At 45.0% G+C, this 17,885-nt stretch overlaps 1 long non-coding RNA gene across 1 annotated transcript; it reads left to right on the top strand.

The window, feature by feature from the left end:
• Positions 1-1,641: 1,641 nt before the first annotated feature.
• On the top strand, positions 1,642-16,528 carry LOC120999917. The gene is made up of 4 exons (XR_005778682.1): positions 1,642-1,765; positions 1,908-1,917; positions 7,902-7,907; positions 16,508-16,528. It is a non-coding gene; the product is annotated as an uncharacterized LOC120999917 (long non-coding RNA).
• The last annotated feature ends 1,357 nt before the right edge of the window (positions 16,529-17,885 follow it).

The following is a 17,885-nucleotide window of genomic DNA, read 5'->3' as shown; positions in this document are numbered from 1 at the left end:
TTTTGGCATTGCACCATTTTGCTCGTCCTCTCCACCAGAGGAATGAGAGATGAGAAGTTCTCTTTGTAGCGGGGGTCGAGAAGGGTGAACAAACAGTAAACCATGTTGTCTAAAAGGCGTATAATGTGCGTGTCCTGGGAAAGGCAGCGTAACATGAAGTCAGCCATGTGTGCCAGAGTACCAACAATCAAGACTTCGCTGTCATCATCAGGAGGATTACTCTCATTCTCCTCATCCTCTTCTGCCCACCCATGCTGAACAGATGGAATTAAACTTCCATGGATACTACCCTCTGCAGCGGAGGCAACCGTCTCCTGCTCCTCCTTCTCCTCCTCTTCATCATCCAATTTGCGCTGAGAAGACGAACTGAGGGTGGTCTGGCTATCACCCTGTGTACTGTCTTCCCCCATTTCCATCTCTTCCATATGCAAAGCGTCATCCTTAATTGTAAGCAGCGAGCGGTTGAGTAGACACAGAAGTGGTATGGTTACACTAATAATAGCGTTATTACCGCTCACCATCTGTGTCGATTCCTCAAAGTTTCTTAAAACCTCACAGAGGTCAGAAATCCATGCCCACTTCTTGCTTCTGAATAGCGAAAGCTGACTGGAAATGTGACGACCATGTTATAGCTGGTATTCCACTTTATACTGCCTTCTGCTGCTGTTTACAAAGCCTGGACAACATGTGGAATGTGGAGATCCATCGCCTGCTCACGTCGCACAACAGCCGGTGAGCTGGTAATTTCAAGCTCTGCTGCAGCATTGAAAGACCGGCTGAAGCTGTTGATGACTTGTGAAAATGTGCACACACGCGGCATACCTTCACCAGTAGCTCAGGCAAATTGGGGTTGGTTTTGAGTAACCGCTGACCCACAAGATTGAACATGTGGGCTAGGCATGGGATGTGTCTGAGCTTGCCGAGCTCCAAAGCTGCCAACAAGTTACGGACATTATCAGACACAACCATGACTGGCTGTAGGTTGAGTGGCGAGAGCCACAGCTCAGTCTGGTCTCTTATCCCCTGCCACAGATCTGCGGTGGTGTGCTGTTTGTCCCCTAAGTATATCAACTTTAGCACAGCCTGTTTCCGCTTCCCTGCAGTGCTACACTGTTTTAAGCTACCGACTGATGACTGACTGGTGCTGCATGCGGATAAATTGGAGGTCGAAGTGGAGGTGGAGGAGGAGGAGGAGGAGGAGGAGAAGTGGGGTTTGGAGCCACTAACGTAGGTGCTGGCGGAAACCCTGATCGACGTAGGGCCTGCAATCCTTGGCGTTGGTAGCACCTGTGCCATCCCAGGGTACGACTCGCTCCCAGCCTCCACAACGTTCATCCAGTGTGCTGTCAGAGAAATAAAGCATCCCTGACCGAATGCACTTGTCCATGTGTCCGTGGTTAAGTTGACCTTCCCAGTAACTGCATTGGTCAGGGCATGTGTGATGTTACGGGAAACATGTTGGTGTAAGGTGGGCACAGCACACCTTGAAAAATAGTGGTGGCTGGGGACTGTGTAACGCGGGACGGCCACCGACATCAGGCTTTGGAAGGCCTCAGTGTCCACAAGCATAAATGGCAACATTTCCAGGGCCAGTAATTTGGAAAGCTGTGCATTTAGTGCCTGGCCTGTGCATTCGACAGGGGATTGGCAAGCACGTAATATAGGGGAAGAGAAGGCAATGGTGTGACCCGAGGACACAGATTGTGGACCCAGGCGTTCGTCCCTCTTATTACCGTGCTTGGATGCCATGTGGCGGATCATGATGGTGAGGCTTCTAGTGTTCACGCCCCCGGCTCATTTTTGTATGGCACAGGTTGCAAACTACTATTCTTTTGTCGTCCGCACTTTCCTAAAATAAGCACCAAACTGCGGAACATCTACCCCTTGGCAAGCAAGATTTCTGCAAGGTGGTGCTCTGTGAAACAGTTGTGGGCCTGTTTGGTGTGTCCTGCATTCTACCTTTTGCCACCCCACTGCCTCTTCCAGCTTGTTGCGGTGCTGCAGATCCCTCCCCCTCTGTTCTGCTGTTCTCGCTCAGTTTTCCACTTTCCCAGGTTGGGTCAGTGGCCTCATCGTCCACCACCTCCTCTTCCACTTCCTCATTCTGATCATCCTCCTGATTTGTTGACCTAACCAAAACCTCAGTGATTGGCCACTGTGTCTCATTCTCTTCATCAACCTCTTGAGACAGTAATTGCGTTCAACTCATTGGCAACTGTGTCTCATCATTATCCACCTCATTAAACACTAATTGCCGTTCCCCACCATCATGTTTTTGTGACTGTGGATGCTCAAGAGGTTGGGAATCAGGGCACAAGATCTCATGTCCCTCTTCAAGCGTGCTTGGCGAGAGGGCCAAATCAAGGAATGGCAATGAAAAGAGGTCCTCAAAATATCCGTATGTGGGATCACTTGTTTAGCCAGACTGTACATGGTGGGAGGAAGGAGGATCAGGGTAAGGATTGTGTTGACCAGACTCCTGGCTACTGAGACTGGACATGGTGGAAGACAGGGTGGTGCTTAACCGACTGGAAGTATTTTCTGCTGCAATTCAACCGAACACCTGGTTCAAGAGTGGTGTCCTGCGCCACCCTGCAAACTGGGACATGAAGCTTGGTATCGTGGATGATTGTTTTTCTTGTGCTCTGGCAGCAGGCACAGTTTCTCCACGCTCAAGGCCTCTGCATGCACCATTAGCATCAAGGCAACTTCCCCGTCTCTTACTGCTCGCCTTCTTTATTTTAAATGTGATATATGCTTGAAAGTAAGTCACACGTACAGTAGCGAAGGATTTGAAGGGTATGTGCAAAATTTTTTACAAAGGTATTTGTGATGAAGAAACGTTATACAGGACAGGTACCACAGGTAATGTTACTGTTCTCAGTGTCTACCGAAAAAGATACACTGGATGTCACTGATATTTTAGGGATGTGCACACTTTAAACAGGAGATATGGCGCAGATAATTTAACTATCTACAGCGGACACCATGTATGGAAAAAGTACAAACTGGGACATGAAGCTAGGTATCGTGGATAATTGTTTTTCTTGTGCTCTGGCAGCAGGCATAGTTTCTCCGCACCCAGGGCCACGGCCCCTGCATGCACCATCAGCATCAAGGCAACTTCCCCGTCCTTTACTGCTCAACTTCTTTATTTTAAATGTGATATATGCTTGAAAGTATGTCACACGTACAGTAGCGAAGGATTTGAAGGGTATGTGCAAAAATTTTTACAAAGGTATTTGTGATGAGGAAACGTTATACAGGACAGGTACCACAGGTAATGTTACTGTTCGCAGTGTCTACGGAAAAAGGTACACTGGATGTCGCTGATATTTTAGGGATGCACACACTTTAAACAGGAGATATGGCATGGATTATTTAACTGTCCGCAGCGGACACCGTCTACGAAAAAAGTGCACTTGATGTCACTGATATTTTAGGAAGCTGTCTGGCACAAGGAAAGGTATAGAGTGGGCTTGGCATGCATGTTGGTACCTGCATCCCTTGTAATGGAGGCCATTATGGCACCAAAAATGGTAAAAAGCAGAGTGGATCCAGCATGCATGTGGATCCAACACTCCCTGAACTTGTTGGCGGCCATTATAGCGCATAACAGGTAGTATTTAGTGTTAGGACCCGTCTAACAGAGATCGCCTTGAGTACGGCAGACGGGCTCAGATGGTTTTGTGCAAAATGCATTGGCCAAGCATCTCACTTTATAAATAAGCGTAGCATTAGCACTATAATTTTTGGCATTGTTGTACTTTATCTGATTTGCAGGGTGCTGCTGCATTGTCTTTTTTTCCTCTAGGTCTTTGCCATGGCAGCGTGCACCTGCGCACTGGGAGGTGCTGACTAACCCCTTTTTTTTTCAGATTTACAATGCTGGAGATGTGGCACTCCAGCGAATCGTGCACTCCTGATTAGCCTGTCTGCCCCATAGGCTGATTTTAATTACTTTCAGTATAAAGCTGTGGCCTGCTCTCACTACATTCATTGGAAGCTGTCTGGCACAAAGAAAGGTATAGAGTGGGCTCGGCATGCATGTTTTTTACCTGCATCCCTTGTAATGGAGGCCATTATGGCACCAAAAATTGTAAAAAGCAGAGTGAATCCAGCATGCATGTGGATCTAACACTCCCTGAACTGTATGGCGGCCATTATGGCGCATAACAGGTAGTATTTAGTGTTAGGACCCATCTAACAGAGATCGCCTTGACGTACAGCAGACGGGCTCAGATGGTTTTGTACAAAATGCATTGGCCAAGCATCTCACTTTATAAATAAGCGTAGCATTAGCACTATAATTTTTGGCATTATTGTACTTTATTTAATTTGCAGGGTGCTGCTTCATTGTCTTTTTTTCCTCTTGATATTTTAGGGATGCGCACACACATGTGGCGTGGTTAATTTAACTGTCCGCAGCGGACACCATCTACGGAAAAAGTGCACTGGATGTCACTGATATTTTAGGGATGCGCACACTTTAAACAGGAGATGTGGCTCAAATAATAAACAAAATAATAGCCCTGATTGCACTCGGCAGCATCAATGTGCAATCCATGATTTTCAGTGCACTTTTTCCGTAGACGTTGTCCACTGCGGACAGTACAGTACAGACCAAAAGTTTGGACACACCTTCTCATTCAAAGAGTTTTCTTTATTTTCATGACTATGAAGGCATCAAAACTATGAATTAACACATGTGAAATTATATACATAACAAACAAGTGTGAAACAACTGAAAATATGTCATATTCTAGGTTCTTCAAAGTAGCCACCTTTTGCTTTGATTACTGCTTTGCACACTCTTGGCATTCTCTTGATGAGCTTCAAGAGGTAGTCCTCTGAAATGGTCTTCCAACAGTCTTGAAGGAGTTCCCAGAGATGCTTAGCACTTGTTGTCCCTTTTACCTTCACTCTGCGGTCCAGCTCACCCCAAACCATCTCGATTGGGTTCAGGTCCGGTGAATGTGGAGGCCAGGTCATCTGGCGCAGCACCCCATCACTCTCCTTCATGGTCAAATAGCCCTTACTTTCAAAGTTTTCCCAATTTTTCGGCTGACTGACTGACCTTCATTTCTTAAAGTAATGATGGCCACTCGTTTTTCTTTACTTAGCTGCTTTTTTCTTGCCATAATACAAATTCTAACAGTCTATTCAGTAGGACTATCAGCTGTGTATCCACCTGACTTCTCCTCAACGCCACTGATGGTCCCAACCCCATTTATAAGGCAAGAAATCCCACTTATTAAACCTGACAGGGCACACCTGTAAAGTGAAAACCATTTCAGGGGACTACCTCTTGAAGCTCATCAAGAGAATGCCAAGAGTGTGCAAAGCAGTAATCAAAGCAAAAGGTGGCTACTTTGAAGAACCTAGAATATGACATATTTTCAGTTGTTTCACACTTGTTTGTTATGTATATAATTCCACATGTGTTAATTCATAGTTTTGATGCCTTCAGTGTGAATCTACAATTTTCATAGTCATGAAAATAAAGAAAACTCTTTGAATGAGAAGGTGTGTCCAAACTTTTGGTCTGTACTGTACATATGATATTCCTGTAAATATGATAGCTTACTTTGTTAGAATTCTAGGTTAAATTACCTGAAATTTCAAATCAAAATGTCAATTGAATTACATTTTTATTAACAGTAGGCATCTATCAAGGTTTTCATATGAAAGAGATTCAAGGGCTATAGCAAATTGTTTCAAATAATTGTGGTTGAAAGGCCAGATGAATATTGCATTTGGAGGCTAGGACACAGTGTTACTTAAATTGCACCCAAAGAGATTTTTCGTCTTGTTAATTAGTGTAGGTTCACAATTTGCAAAAAAATATGAACCCTTTAAAACCACAGTGGTGTGAATCTAACTGATGTAAGACAGTGGCTGTACAGATAATGGATATTCTATTATCATAACTGCCAGTTTATATTGCTGCTATGACACTTGACACTTTCTTTGGATTCAGTGTAACATCATCAATTAAGAAAACATTTGTGTAATGGTGTAATCTCAGTAACTTTCCTGGGATCATTAATTATGACATCATCTCTTTCATGTCACATAAATGTGGAAGACTTGGCTAGTAACAATTTGATTCAGTCTCTAAAATAGTATCCCAAGGTTTTATTTAAAATAGAAATCTATAGAAAAGATTTTTTTAGCTACCATTAATTTGAGGATTATTATGGGATATGTTATTTTCACGTATTATATTTCATACCTTTATTATTGGATTATATTTATTGTTTTCATCTTTATTAAATGCTTGTTCTTTTTACAATGTACAGAATGCAGTATAGATGTCTTATAATATGTATTTTATGTATGCAAAATACATAAGAAATGTGTTTATCATACCCTAGATTTCTGCTTAGAGAAGCCAGTGTCCAATTTCCTGTCTAGTGGTTATTTTTCTATAAAGATGTGGGCATGACAACACTTTGGGCAAAGCAAAGACAGAAATGATTAAATTATTGAAAATGTAATTCTTCAGTATTTTGTGAGCAAACAAATCTCCTATCTTGGTGCCTGGTCTCGCTTTTATAACACAAAGGTGTATACAGTATACCCATTATGAAACAAGGTTTGGGTAAAGATACCCTATGCACTCCGTTTGATACTTTGATCACTGTATACAACAGGTAAAAATTATAGAGATTTCAATGATCTCTGATGTTAGGGCAGTGACTTTGAATTATAGCTGCTGTCCTACTCCTGATCAGCAGGTATTGAAATGCCGTTGCACACCTTAATAGTATGGCGCATGTCCACTGGTAACTCTTGCTCATGTTATGGTATTCCCTGGTCTGGACAAGCAAACATTAATATGTTAGGCTTGAAAAAGGCTCTAGTATTGAGCCTAAACGTTGTACCGCACGGATGAATAAAGGAGTTATTTGTTCATGACCTACTGGAGTGCCGTTCATTTTCTGGACTATATATATATATATATATATATATATATATACAGGTGAAACTCGAAAAATTTGAATATCGTGCAAAGTTCATTTATTTCAGTAATGCAACTTAAAAGGTGAATTTAACATATGAGATAGACTCATTACATGCAAAGCGAGATATTTCAAGCCTTTATTTGGTATAATCTGGATGATTATAGCTTGCAGCTTATGAAACCCCAAAGTCTCAATTTTGAGGTCCCCTTTGCTCAGGGGGTATGGATTAATTAGCTGACTAGAATGTGACACTTTGAGCCTAGAAAATTGAACCTTTTCACAAAATTCTAATTTTAGGCTGCATTAATGCAATTCGTTTTAATTTGCATTACTGAAATAAATGGACTTTTGCACGATATTCTAATTTTTCGAGTTTCCCCTGTATATGAACAAATTGATTCATAATGAATTTCACAGAAACAGTGTACACATGTTGGCGGGAAAAAACACGAGGGAGGAGGAAGAAGGATGCTCACATAACCCTGAGAGGAAGTGGGGGCTGGGGCTTGCCCTGCTTGGCTCACAGGCTGACAGACAGCCTGGATCCGCCAATCAGTGGGGAAACAGGCAGAGAGGTGCTTGACCACAACAAGCAGAACGTCATTCTGTGTTAAGCTGATAATGAGGGTGGATGGGTCTATGCAGTGTTTGACAGAAAATGATTTTAGACAGTATACAGAGTCCCAAGCAAGCATCCATTCTAGTGTAACAGGGACAGTCTAGGGAGAGAATAGAAGGAAATAATTCTGTCAAACGCTTGGGTCTTTGATCAGGTAAGTGAGGGGCTGAGTCGCTGGGTGGGGCACAGTCAGTGCATAATAATCCAGCTGCTGAACTATACCTCACACTAGCAGTTTTGCACTACAAAACCAGCAATCTAAAAGATTTTTTTTTTTCATTTGAACAAAGAGACAGCAGTTTTTTTTTTCAAAGCCTCAAGTTTCTTCATAGCCTTATTATGAGTAAAGCACCCCAATAGCATTCTGCTGCTAAGCAATTGCAATATTTTTTTTCAAAAACTTTTTTTTTTTTATGTGTTGCAAGTGAATCTAAATGCAAACTAAACCGTAAACAGAAATATTACCGAAGGGAATTAAATAACAAGTTTGCAATGCATGTCTTAACAGTTAAAAGCAAATAACACGTTACACAGAAATCAGTTACTGGCTTTTCCTGCGTCCTTATATTGGTGGTGTGTGTGGGTGGGGGGTAATCGCATTACAAGTATGCACTGTGTGTTTTAATAGTAAAGAAAGGTCTTTTTTGAATTTGTGTTTTTAAGCGTGAATAACACAGTAGACAGAAATCAGTTTCCGGCCTTTCCTATATTGTTATATTGGTGGTGTAGAAGGGAAAATAGTCACATTACAAGTTTGCGCAATAAAACAGTAGACAGAAATCTTATTAGCCTTTTCTGCATCGTTATACTGGTGGTGGTTAGGGGTTGTAACAGTGTCTTCTGTGCGACGCTGTCCCCCTGCTTACCACCACGGTTCCCGGCACCTGTCTTTGGGTTCTACCAGTGCGGTTAGTATTACCTTTGAAGATTCCGCTCCACAACTTCCATTCAACCTGAACACTGCTTGAACTCGGCTTCGGTTGTGGCAGTAAGCATCACTCCCTGGGCGGGGCTGAGTTGTATCAGGTGATTTCGTTAACCTATCCTGGCTCTCCTGCAGGTACTTTAGTAGCTCAGCCCTCTAGCCAGATGCCCCAGTGTCAAGGTCCTAATAATCTTGTGCTAAAAAGCTTGCTTACCACTCGTGTTCCTGACTTCGTGCTTCGTTCCTGGATTTGGTTTATCTCCTATCCCAGCCTGCTTGCATTGCCTTTCCTGTTGCCGACCAGGATTGCCTGACCTTTCCTGTTGCCGACCAGGATTGCCTGCCTTGAACCTTTGCTTGTCCTGACTACGTCTCTGCATCATCCTCCGGTTCCTGTCTTGTTGCTCCTTGTCACGATTCTGCCTGGTTTACTACGCCTATACTGTCGGTACCTTCGCAGGTACCTCCTGGTCTGCCTGGACCAGCTGTCACTGACTGGTTTACGCTTCAGAGTAGCTCCTGGCAACTACCGACGGCCAAGCCTATCCTCACCATCTGAGGCTCTAGTGAAATCCCGGTAGTTGCTTAGTCACGGCCCTCTGGAGTATTACTAGTCAGTGGCACAGTGGGTTCACATCCGCTGTTCCGTGATAGTACACTGCGGCCATGGACTCCACTGGTCATCCCAAGACTGTCGTTCATGACCTGTTACAGGAATTAAAGCGCCAGAGTGAACGACAAGACGTATTGATGCAGTTCATGCAGAATATCGCTGCTTGCCTGGAAGAACTTTCTCCTCCTGCCACTGCAGGGTTGCCAGTCGCTCCTGCCCCTGCTATGACTTCACTGGTGATCAGAGTGCCGCTGATGTGAAACTCTCGCTGTCTACTTGCTACAGTGGTGATCCAAAGACGTGTCGTGGATTCCTTAAAGGGAACCTGTCACCTCCAACAAACATCCCAAGCCGGCAGCAGTACCTTAGAGTAGCCAGCAGCATATTTGTAACGATAATTTTCTTCCTGCAGGCAGATGAAGAAAAAGCTGTAAAAACGTTCTCGTTCTTTAATCTCCTGCCGGCACACTTCTCTAGTCAGGCTTGAAGTCACGGTGGCAGTAGCCTCCTTGCTTCAAGTCACAGTAACCACGTCCCCTTCCCTGCCCCTTGAGGGAAAATAGACTCTATGCCGACCTGCGCGGTGCATATAAAGGTTCGAAAAGGTGATGAGTGGAAGATCGCTTTCAACACTCGTGATGGACACTACGAGTATCTCCTCATGCCCTTCGGCCTATGCAATGCTCCTGCAGTATTACAAGAGCTATTTAATGATGTCTTCTGGGACCTGCTCTATACCTGCGTGATTGTTTATCTGGATAATATACTGGTCTTCTCTCCAGACTTGACCACTCACCGAAGGCATGTACGACTAGTCTTACAGCGCTTGAGGGAAAATAGACTCTATGCCAAACTCGAAAAATGCACTTTGTAAGGACGACAGTACTAGTGAAGATCGAGCACCAAAGTATTGGGGTGTTTGGGTGTTCGGCCCGAACACATTGCTATATTCGTGTGCTCGGCCGAGCAGCTTAGTATAATGGAAGTCAATGCTCTGAAGAGGGGAGGGTCCCTGGTCCATTGGAAAAGGTCAGAAAGTGACAGAAACCCCACCGAAATTGATCGGGAACACCATGAGGACGATGTCTGGATGCATCTTGGACTCCCAGGTCGCTGCTGGGAACCATGTTGTCCGAGTTGTATGCCACTTTTACAGATTGACGAAAAAACGCACAAAACACCCCAAAAAATCTATTTTACAGGAAAAATTGCTAGGAGACATTCTTTCCTGTATATTCAATTGTATATAAAGTGCAAGTGCTTCAAAAAATTACAAGCAAGAGGAACTCCTAAACAGCCTGTATATCACATAAAGGAGGGCCTCATTGACATTGTGGTACAATTGTTCAGGTAGTGGGACACCTACACTCATAAAGCCTATGCACTAAGGGCTGCCAAAAATTACAAGGAATCGTCACTCCAAAACACCCTTTGTTACACATAAAGGAGGGCATCATACACACCCTTGAAAAATTATGATTGATGGCCTGCTGGTGACCCTCAAAAACATTTAGAGCAAGAGCCTGCTGATCTGACCATCTAAAACCTTAGGGGGGAGGGCCTGCTGCTGCATTGGTGACTCTTGATAACCTCTAGGCGATTGCACGTCCCAGTGACGGCGATGATCCATTTGGATGTCTGCCCTATCAACTTTCGATGTTCTTTTCTGCGCCTACCATGGTGATCACGGGTAATGGGGAATCAGGGTTCGATGCCGGAGAGGGAGCTTGAGAAAGGGATACTACATCCAAGGGAGGTCAATGGCTGAAATCTGATTGGGTGGAGAGGGTGAGTCAAGTTATTAAAGTTCAAGAATAGAAGGAAAGCAGAAGGTGTGCGGCAATTACCCACTCCCGACTCGGGGAGGTAGCGACGATAAATAACAATACAGGACTCTTAAGATGCCCTGTTATTAGAATGAGTAATAAAAAGTTACAGGAAATGTCACTGCGGTATTTTGGATGAGGAAACGTTATACAGGAGAAGCCCTGCTGCCGCTTTGTTGACTCTAAGTAACTTCTGCCTGATCGCAGATCCCCGTGACGTCCTTGTTCCATTAGGATATATACCCTATCAAATTTCGATGTTCTTTTATGCGCCTAACATGATGACCACCGGTAACGGGGAATCATTGTTTGATTTTTGAAAGAGAGCCTGATAAACGGCTAAGACTACTACGTAAAATCAAGGCAGCATGAGTTGCGGGCCTGCATGTGAGCTGACCCTGTAAAAGATTTAAGTCGCGGGCCTGCATGTGAGTTGAACCAGTAAAAGATTTTAGGGGCGGGCCTGCTGGTGAGCTGAAGTGGAACCGACAAACCCAACTTGAATTTGATAGCTGCAATAATCTGCAGGTGACGGTGATACAGCTCCACAGAGCAATCTGTGGCCTTAGTCATTGTGCCACTATGTGGCCTCCTCATGCTGTCATCTCCACAACATGTCACCTTGCCACTAATTTTTATCAACATAAAGTAAAGATCGCTCTCTCAGACCAGGGCCGGCAGCTCTTCCATCAGTTTTATACACTGTCTATACTGTCACTGTATCTAATTTCATTGTGTAACTGTTGAGGGGGCCCTGAGCAAATCCTTTAGTCCTCCTCCTCCTGGATGGGCCCCTTCTGGGTCAGGGCCCCAAAGCTGCATCTTCCCCTGCTTCCCCTATAGCTACGGCCCTGGTCTGCATTAATCTGCAGGTGACCATGATACAGCTCCACAGATTGTTTCCATCTGCATCTTTTTAAACGATCTGTGGCCTCAGTCTTTTATCCAGACTCTATCATTGTGCCACTATGTGGCCTCCTCATGCTGCCATCTCCAAACCATGTCACCTTGCCACTCATTTTTATCACCATGCTGCTGCTGATGCAGCTTAAAAGGGCTTAAAGTGATCACCAGGCCCACAATTCTAATTAAGGTTATATGCACAAAACCAAAGTAAAAAATCTATTTTATAGGAAAAATGTATTGAAAACATTCTTTCCTGTATATATACTTGTATATAAAGTGCAAGTCCTGCTAAAAATTACAATGAAGAGGCATTCCGATACAACCTGTATATCACATAAAGGAGGGCCTCATTCACATTGAGTTGCGGACCTGCAGGTGAGCTGACCCTGTAAAAGATTTTAGGTTTGGCCCTGTAGGTGACCTGACCCTGTAAAAGATTTGAGTTGCGGGCCTGCAGGTGAGCTGACCAAGTAAAAGATTTTAGGTGTGGGCCTGCAGGTTAGCTGACCCTATAAAATATTATATTCGAGGGCCTGCTGCTGATCTGACCCTCTAAAACATTAGGGCTGAGGGCCTGCTGCTAAGCTGACCCTCTAAAACATTAGGGGCGAGGGCCTGCTGGTGAGCTGACGCTCTAAAACATTATATGCGAGGGCCTGCTGGTGAGCTGACGCTCTAAAACATTATATGTGAGGGCCTGCTGCTGAGCTAACCCTCTAAAACATTAGGGGCAAAGGCCTGCTGCTAAGATAAACCTCTAAAACATTAGTGGCGAGGACCTGCTGCTGAGCTGACCCTCTAAAACATTATGGACGAGGGTCTGCTGCTAAGCTGACTCTCTAAAACATTAGGGAAGAGGTCCTGCTGCTGAACTGACCCTCTAAAACATTATTGGCAAGGGTCTGCTGCTGAGCTGACCATAAAAAAAATGCAAGACAAAATGCTGGCGGCAGGGCAGGCCAACACCTGGCGTAGAGCGCAAGTTTATGCCACGTGTCCAGCTTGGACACCCAGTAGTTGTAAGTCACTGAGGGATCATTTAGGACGCTGACACTGTCTGCTATGTATACCTTCACCATCTTCCAAAACTTTTCCCTCCTTGTACCACTAGGCCGCGCTTCAGGGTGCAGTTGCTGGTGGAGTGTCATGAAAGTGTCCCATGCCTTGGAGAGTGTTGCCCTGCCTTTGTTGGAACTGCTTTGTGTTCCCCTTGTCTCCCTTCCTCGGTTGCCTAAGGAAGTACAGACTCTGCCGCCAGTATTGTCAAATGGAAAATTTTGGAGCAATTTTCCAACAATGATCTTCTGGTATTGCACCATTTTGCTTGTCCTCTCCACCACAGGAATGAGAGATGAGAAGTTCTCTTTGTAGCGGGGGTCGAGAAGGGTGAACACCTAGTAATCTGTGTTATCTAAAATGCATATAACTGGAAAGGCAGCCTAACATGAATTCAGCCATGTGTGCCAGAGTACAAACAGGCAAGATGTCGATGTCGACATCAGGATGACTCTCCATCTCCTCATCCTCCTCTTAAACATAGAAACATAGAATGTGTCGGCAGATAAGAACCATTTGGCCCATCTAGTCTGCCCAATATATCTGAATACTATGGATAGCCCCTGGCCCTATCTTATATGAAGGATGGCCTTATGCCTATCCCATGCATGCTTAAACCCCTTCACTGTATTTGCAGCTACCACTTCTGCAGGAAGGCTATTCCATGCATCCACTACTCTCTCAGTAAAGTAATACTTCCTTATATTACTTTTAAACCTTTGCCCCTCTAATTTAAAACTGTGTCCTCTTGTGGTAGTTTTTCTTCTTTTAAATATGATCTCCTCCTTTACCGAGTTGATTCCCTTTATGTATTTAAAAGTTTCTATCATATCCCCTCTGTCTCTTCTTTTTTCCAAGCTATACATGTTAAGGTCCTTTAACCTTTCCTGGTAAGTTTTATCCTGCAATCCATGTACTAGTTTAGTAGCTCTTCTCTGAACTCTCTCTAGAGTATCTATATCCTTCTGGAGATATGGCCTCCAGTACTGCGCACAATACTCCAAGTGAGGTCTCACCAGTGTTCTGTACAGCGGCATAAGCACTTCACTCTTTCTACTGCTTATACCTCTCCCTATACATCCAAGCATTCTGCTGGCATTTCGTGCTGCCCTATTACATTGTCTTCCCACCTTTAAGTCTTCTGAAATAATTACTCCTAAATCCCTTTCCTCAGATACTGAGGTCAGGACTGTGTCAAATATTCTATATTCTGCCCTTGGGTTTTTACGCCCCAGGTGCATTATCTTGCACTTATCCACATTAAATTTCAGTTGCCAGAGTTCTGACCATTCTTCTAGTTTTCCTAAATCCTTTTCCATTTGGCGTTTCCCTCCAGGAACATCAACCCTGTTACATATCTTTGTGTCATCAGCAAAAAGACAAACCTTACCATCGAGGCCTTTTGCAATATCACTTATGAAGATATTAAACAAAATTGGTCCCAGTACAGATCCCTGTGGAACCCCACTGGTAACATGACCTTGTTTTGAATGTTTTCCATTGACTACAACCCTCTGTTGTCTGTCACTCAGCCACTGCCTAATCCACTCAACAATATGGGAGTCCATGCTCAATGACTGCAGTTTATTGATAAGTCTTCTATGTGGGACAGTGTCAAAAGCCTTACTAAAATCTAGATATGCGATGTCTACTGCACCTCCACCGTCTATTATTTTAGTCACCCAGTCAAAAAAATCTATAAGATTTGTTTGACATGATCTCCCTGAAGTAAACCCATGTTGTTTTTCATCTTGCAATCCATGGGATTTTAGATGTTCCACAATCCTATCCTTTAATAGGGTTTCCATTAATTTGCCTACTATTGATGTCAGGCTCACTGGTCTATAGTTGCTCGATTCCTCCCTACTACCTTTCTTGTGAATGGGCACAACATTTGCCAATTTCCAATCTTCCGGGACGACTCCTGTTACTAATGATTGGTTAAATAAATCTGTTAGCGGTTTTGCCAGCTCACCACTAAGCTCTTTTAATAATTTTGGGTGTATCTCATCAGGCCCCTGTGACTTATTTGTCTTCACCTTAGACAGCAAACTTAGAACATCTTCCTCTGTAAAGATATGCTGTCGCCCATCCACGCGGAACAGATGGAATTAAAGTTCCATGGGTAGTACCCTCTGTTGCAGAGGAAACTGTCTCCTGCTCCTCCTCCTCTTCATGGTCCAATTCGCTCTGAGAAGACAAACTGAGGGTGGGCTGGCTATCACTCTGTGTAATGTCCTCCCCCATTTCCTCATCTGCCACATTCAGAGCATCGTCCTTAATTGTGAGCATCGATCGTTTGAGTAGACACAGCAGTGGGATGGTTACGCTGATAATAGCGTTATAGCCACTAACCATCTGCGTGGATTCATAAAAGTTTTTAAAACCTCACAGAGGTCTGACATCAATGCCCACTCCTTGCTTGTGAATACGTCACACAACAGTCAGTGAGCTGGAAGCCGCAAGTGCTGCTGCAGCATTGACAGACCGGCTGAAGCTGTGGACGACTTGCGGAAATGGGCACACACGTGACTCGCCTTCACTAGTAGGTCTGGCAAATTGGGGTAGGTTTTGATAAACCGCTGAACCACTAAATTTAATACGTGGGCTAGGCATGGGATGTGTGTCAGGTTGCCGAGCTCCAAAGCCGCCACCAAGTAACGGCCATTGTCAAACACAACCATGCCTGGTTGTAGGTTGAGTGGCGAGAGCCACAGCTCTGTTTGGTCCCTTATACCCTGCCACAGCTCTGCGGCAGTGTGCTGTTTTTCCCCTAAAGAGATCAACTTCAGCACGGCCTGTTGATTATTACCCACAGCAGTGCTACACTGCTTCCAGGTAGCGACTGATGGCTAACTGCTGCTGGAGTGGAAGATGAGAAGTGTGGGTTGGAGCCAGTAATATAGCTGCAGGTGGAGACCCTAATGGACGTTGAGCCCGCAATCCTGGGCGTGGGTAGCACCTGTGCCATCCTAGGGTACGACTCACTCCCGGCCTCAACAACATTCACCCAGTGTGCGGTCAGGGAAATGTAGCATCCCTGGCCACCAGCACTTTTCCAAGTGTCCGTGGTTAAGTGGACCTTCCCAGTAACTGCGTTGGTCAGGGCATGGGTGATGTTCTGGGACACATGCTGGTGTAAGGCGGGCACGGCACACTGTGAAAAATAGTGGCAGCTGGGGATTGCGTACTGAGGGGCGGCCGCCGACATCAGGCTGCATAAGGCATCAGTGTCCACAAGCCTAAATGGCAACATTTCAAGGGCCGGTAATTTCGAGAGTTGCGCATTTAGTGCTATGGCTTGTGGGTGGGTGGATATTTGTGCTTGCGTTCAAATGACTGTGTTATGGACATTTGGACGCTGCGCTGGAACAGGGAAGTGGATGTTGTTGCTGATGGTTCATGCGAAGGTCCAGGTGCAGGGCAAGGGGCATCCTGGCCTGCGCCTTCGACAGGGTATTGGCCAGCAGTGCATAACACAGGAGAAGAGGAGGCAGTGGTGTGACCCGCAGACCCAGATTGTGGACCCAGGCGATCGGCCCACTTGTTAGGGTGCTTGGATGCCATGTGGCAGATCATGCTGGTGGTGGTGAGGTTGCTAGTGTTCATACCCCGGCTCATTTTGGTACGGCACAGGTCGCAAACTACCACTCTTTTGTTGTCTGCACTTTCCGCAAAAAAGCACCATACTGCGGAACTTCTACCCCGTGGCAAGGTAGATTTACGCATGGGGGTGCTCGGTGTAACGGTTGCGTGCCTGTTTGCTGTGGGCCAACTTCTTCCTTTTGCAACCCCACTGCCTCTTCCAGCCTGTTGCGGTGCTGCACATCGCTCCCCCTCTGTAGTGCTGTCCTTGCTCGGCTTTTCACCTTCACATGTTGGGTCAGTGATCTCATCGTCAACCACCTCCTCTTCCACTTCCTGACTCTGCTCATCCTCCTGACTTGACCTAACCAGAACCTTAGTGATTGGTAACTGTGTCTCATCATCATCCACCTTGTGAACGAATGATTGCCGTTCACCACTGTCATCTTCTTGAGACTGTGAAGGCTCAAGAGGTTGGTATTTAGGGCACAATATCACAGGTCCCTCTTCAAGCGTGTTGGGCGTGAGGGCCAAATGTAATAGTGGCGCTGGATAGAGCTCCTCGGAAAATCCGAGTGTGGGATCACTCGTTTGGCAAGCCTCTCCATGGTGGGAGGAAGGATGATCAGAGAGAGGATTCGGTTGACCAGATTCTTGGCTACAGAGACTGGACTTGGTGGAAAAGAGGGTGGTGCTTAACCGACTGGAAGAATTATCTTCAGCAATCCAACCGACCAACTGTTCGCACTGGTCCGACTTGGACAGTGTTGTTCTGCGCCGCACAGCTAAGTTGAACATGAAGCTGGGTACGGTGGATGTTTTTTTTTTCTTCTGGTGCACTGGCAGCAGGCACAGTTTCATTGCGCCCAGGGCCACGGCCTCTGCGTGCACCATCAGCATCACGCCCACTTCTCTGTCCCTTAGTGCTCGCCTTCTTCATATTAATGGTTTTGTCACTAGATGTGGTGCAGATTGTTTTACAGTCCGCTAAATACACCGTTTTCTGATGCAGGACAGTATATGTCGCAGAAACACACAGAATATGGACACTAGATTAGGGCCAAATTTTTTGAATTTGCCCTAAAGAAACAGTTTTTGGATGCAGGACAGTATATGTCACAGAAACACACAGATTATGAACACTAGATTAGGCCCAGATTATTGGAATTTGCCCAAAAGAAACAGTTTTTGGATGCAGGACAGCATATGTCACAGAAACACACAGAATATGGACACTAGTTTTGGCCCAGATTTTGGAATTTTCCCTAAAGAAACTGATTTTGGATGCAGGACAGTATATGTCATAGAAAGACACAGAATATGGACACTAGATTAGGCCTAGATTTTTGGAATTTGCCCTAAAGAAACAATTTTTGGATGCAGGACA

Source organism: Bufo bufo, chromosome 4, assembly GCF_905171765.1.
Source record: "Bufo bufo chromosome 4, aBufBuf1.1, whole genome shotgun sequence".
Taxonomy (NCBI): Eukaryota; Metazoa; Chordata; class Amphibia; order Anura; family Bufonidae; genus Bufo; species Bufo bufo.
Note: the sequence above shows the minus strand (reverse complement) of the source record. Positions and strands in the feature narration are given on the sequence as shown.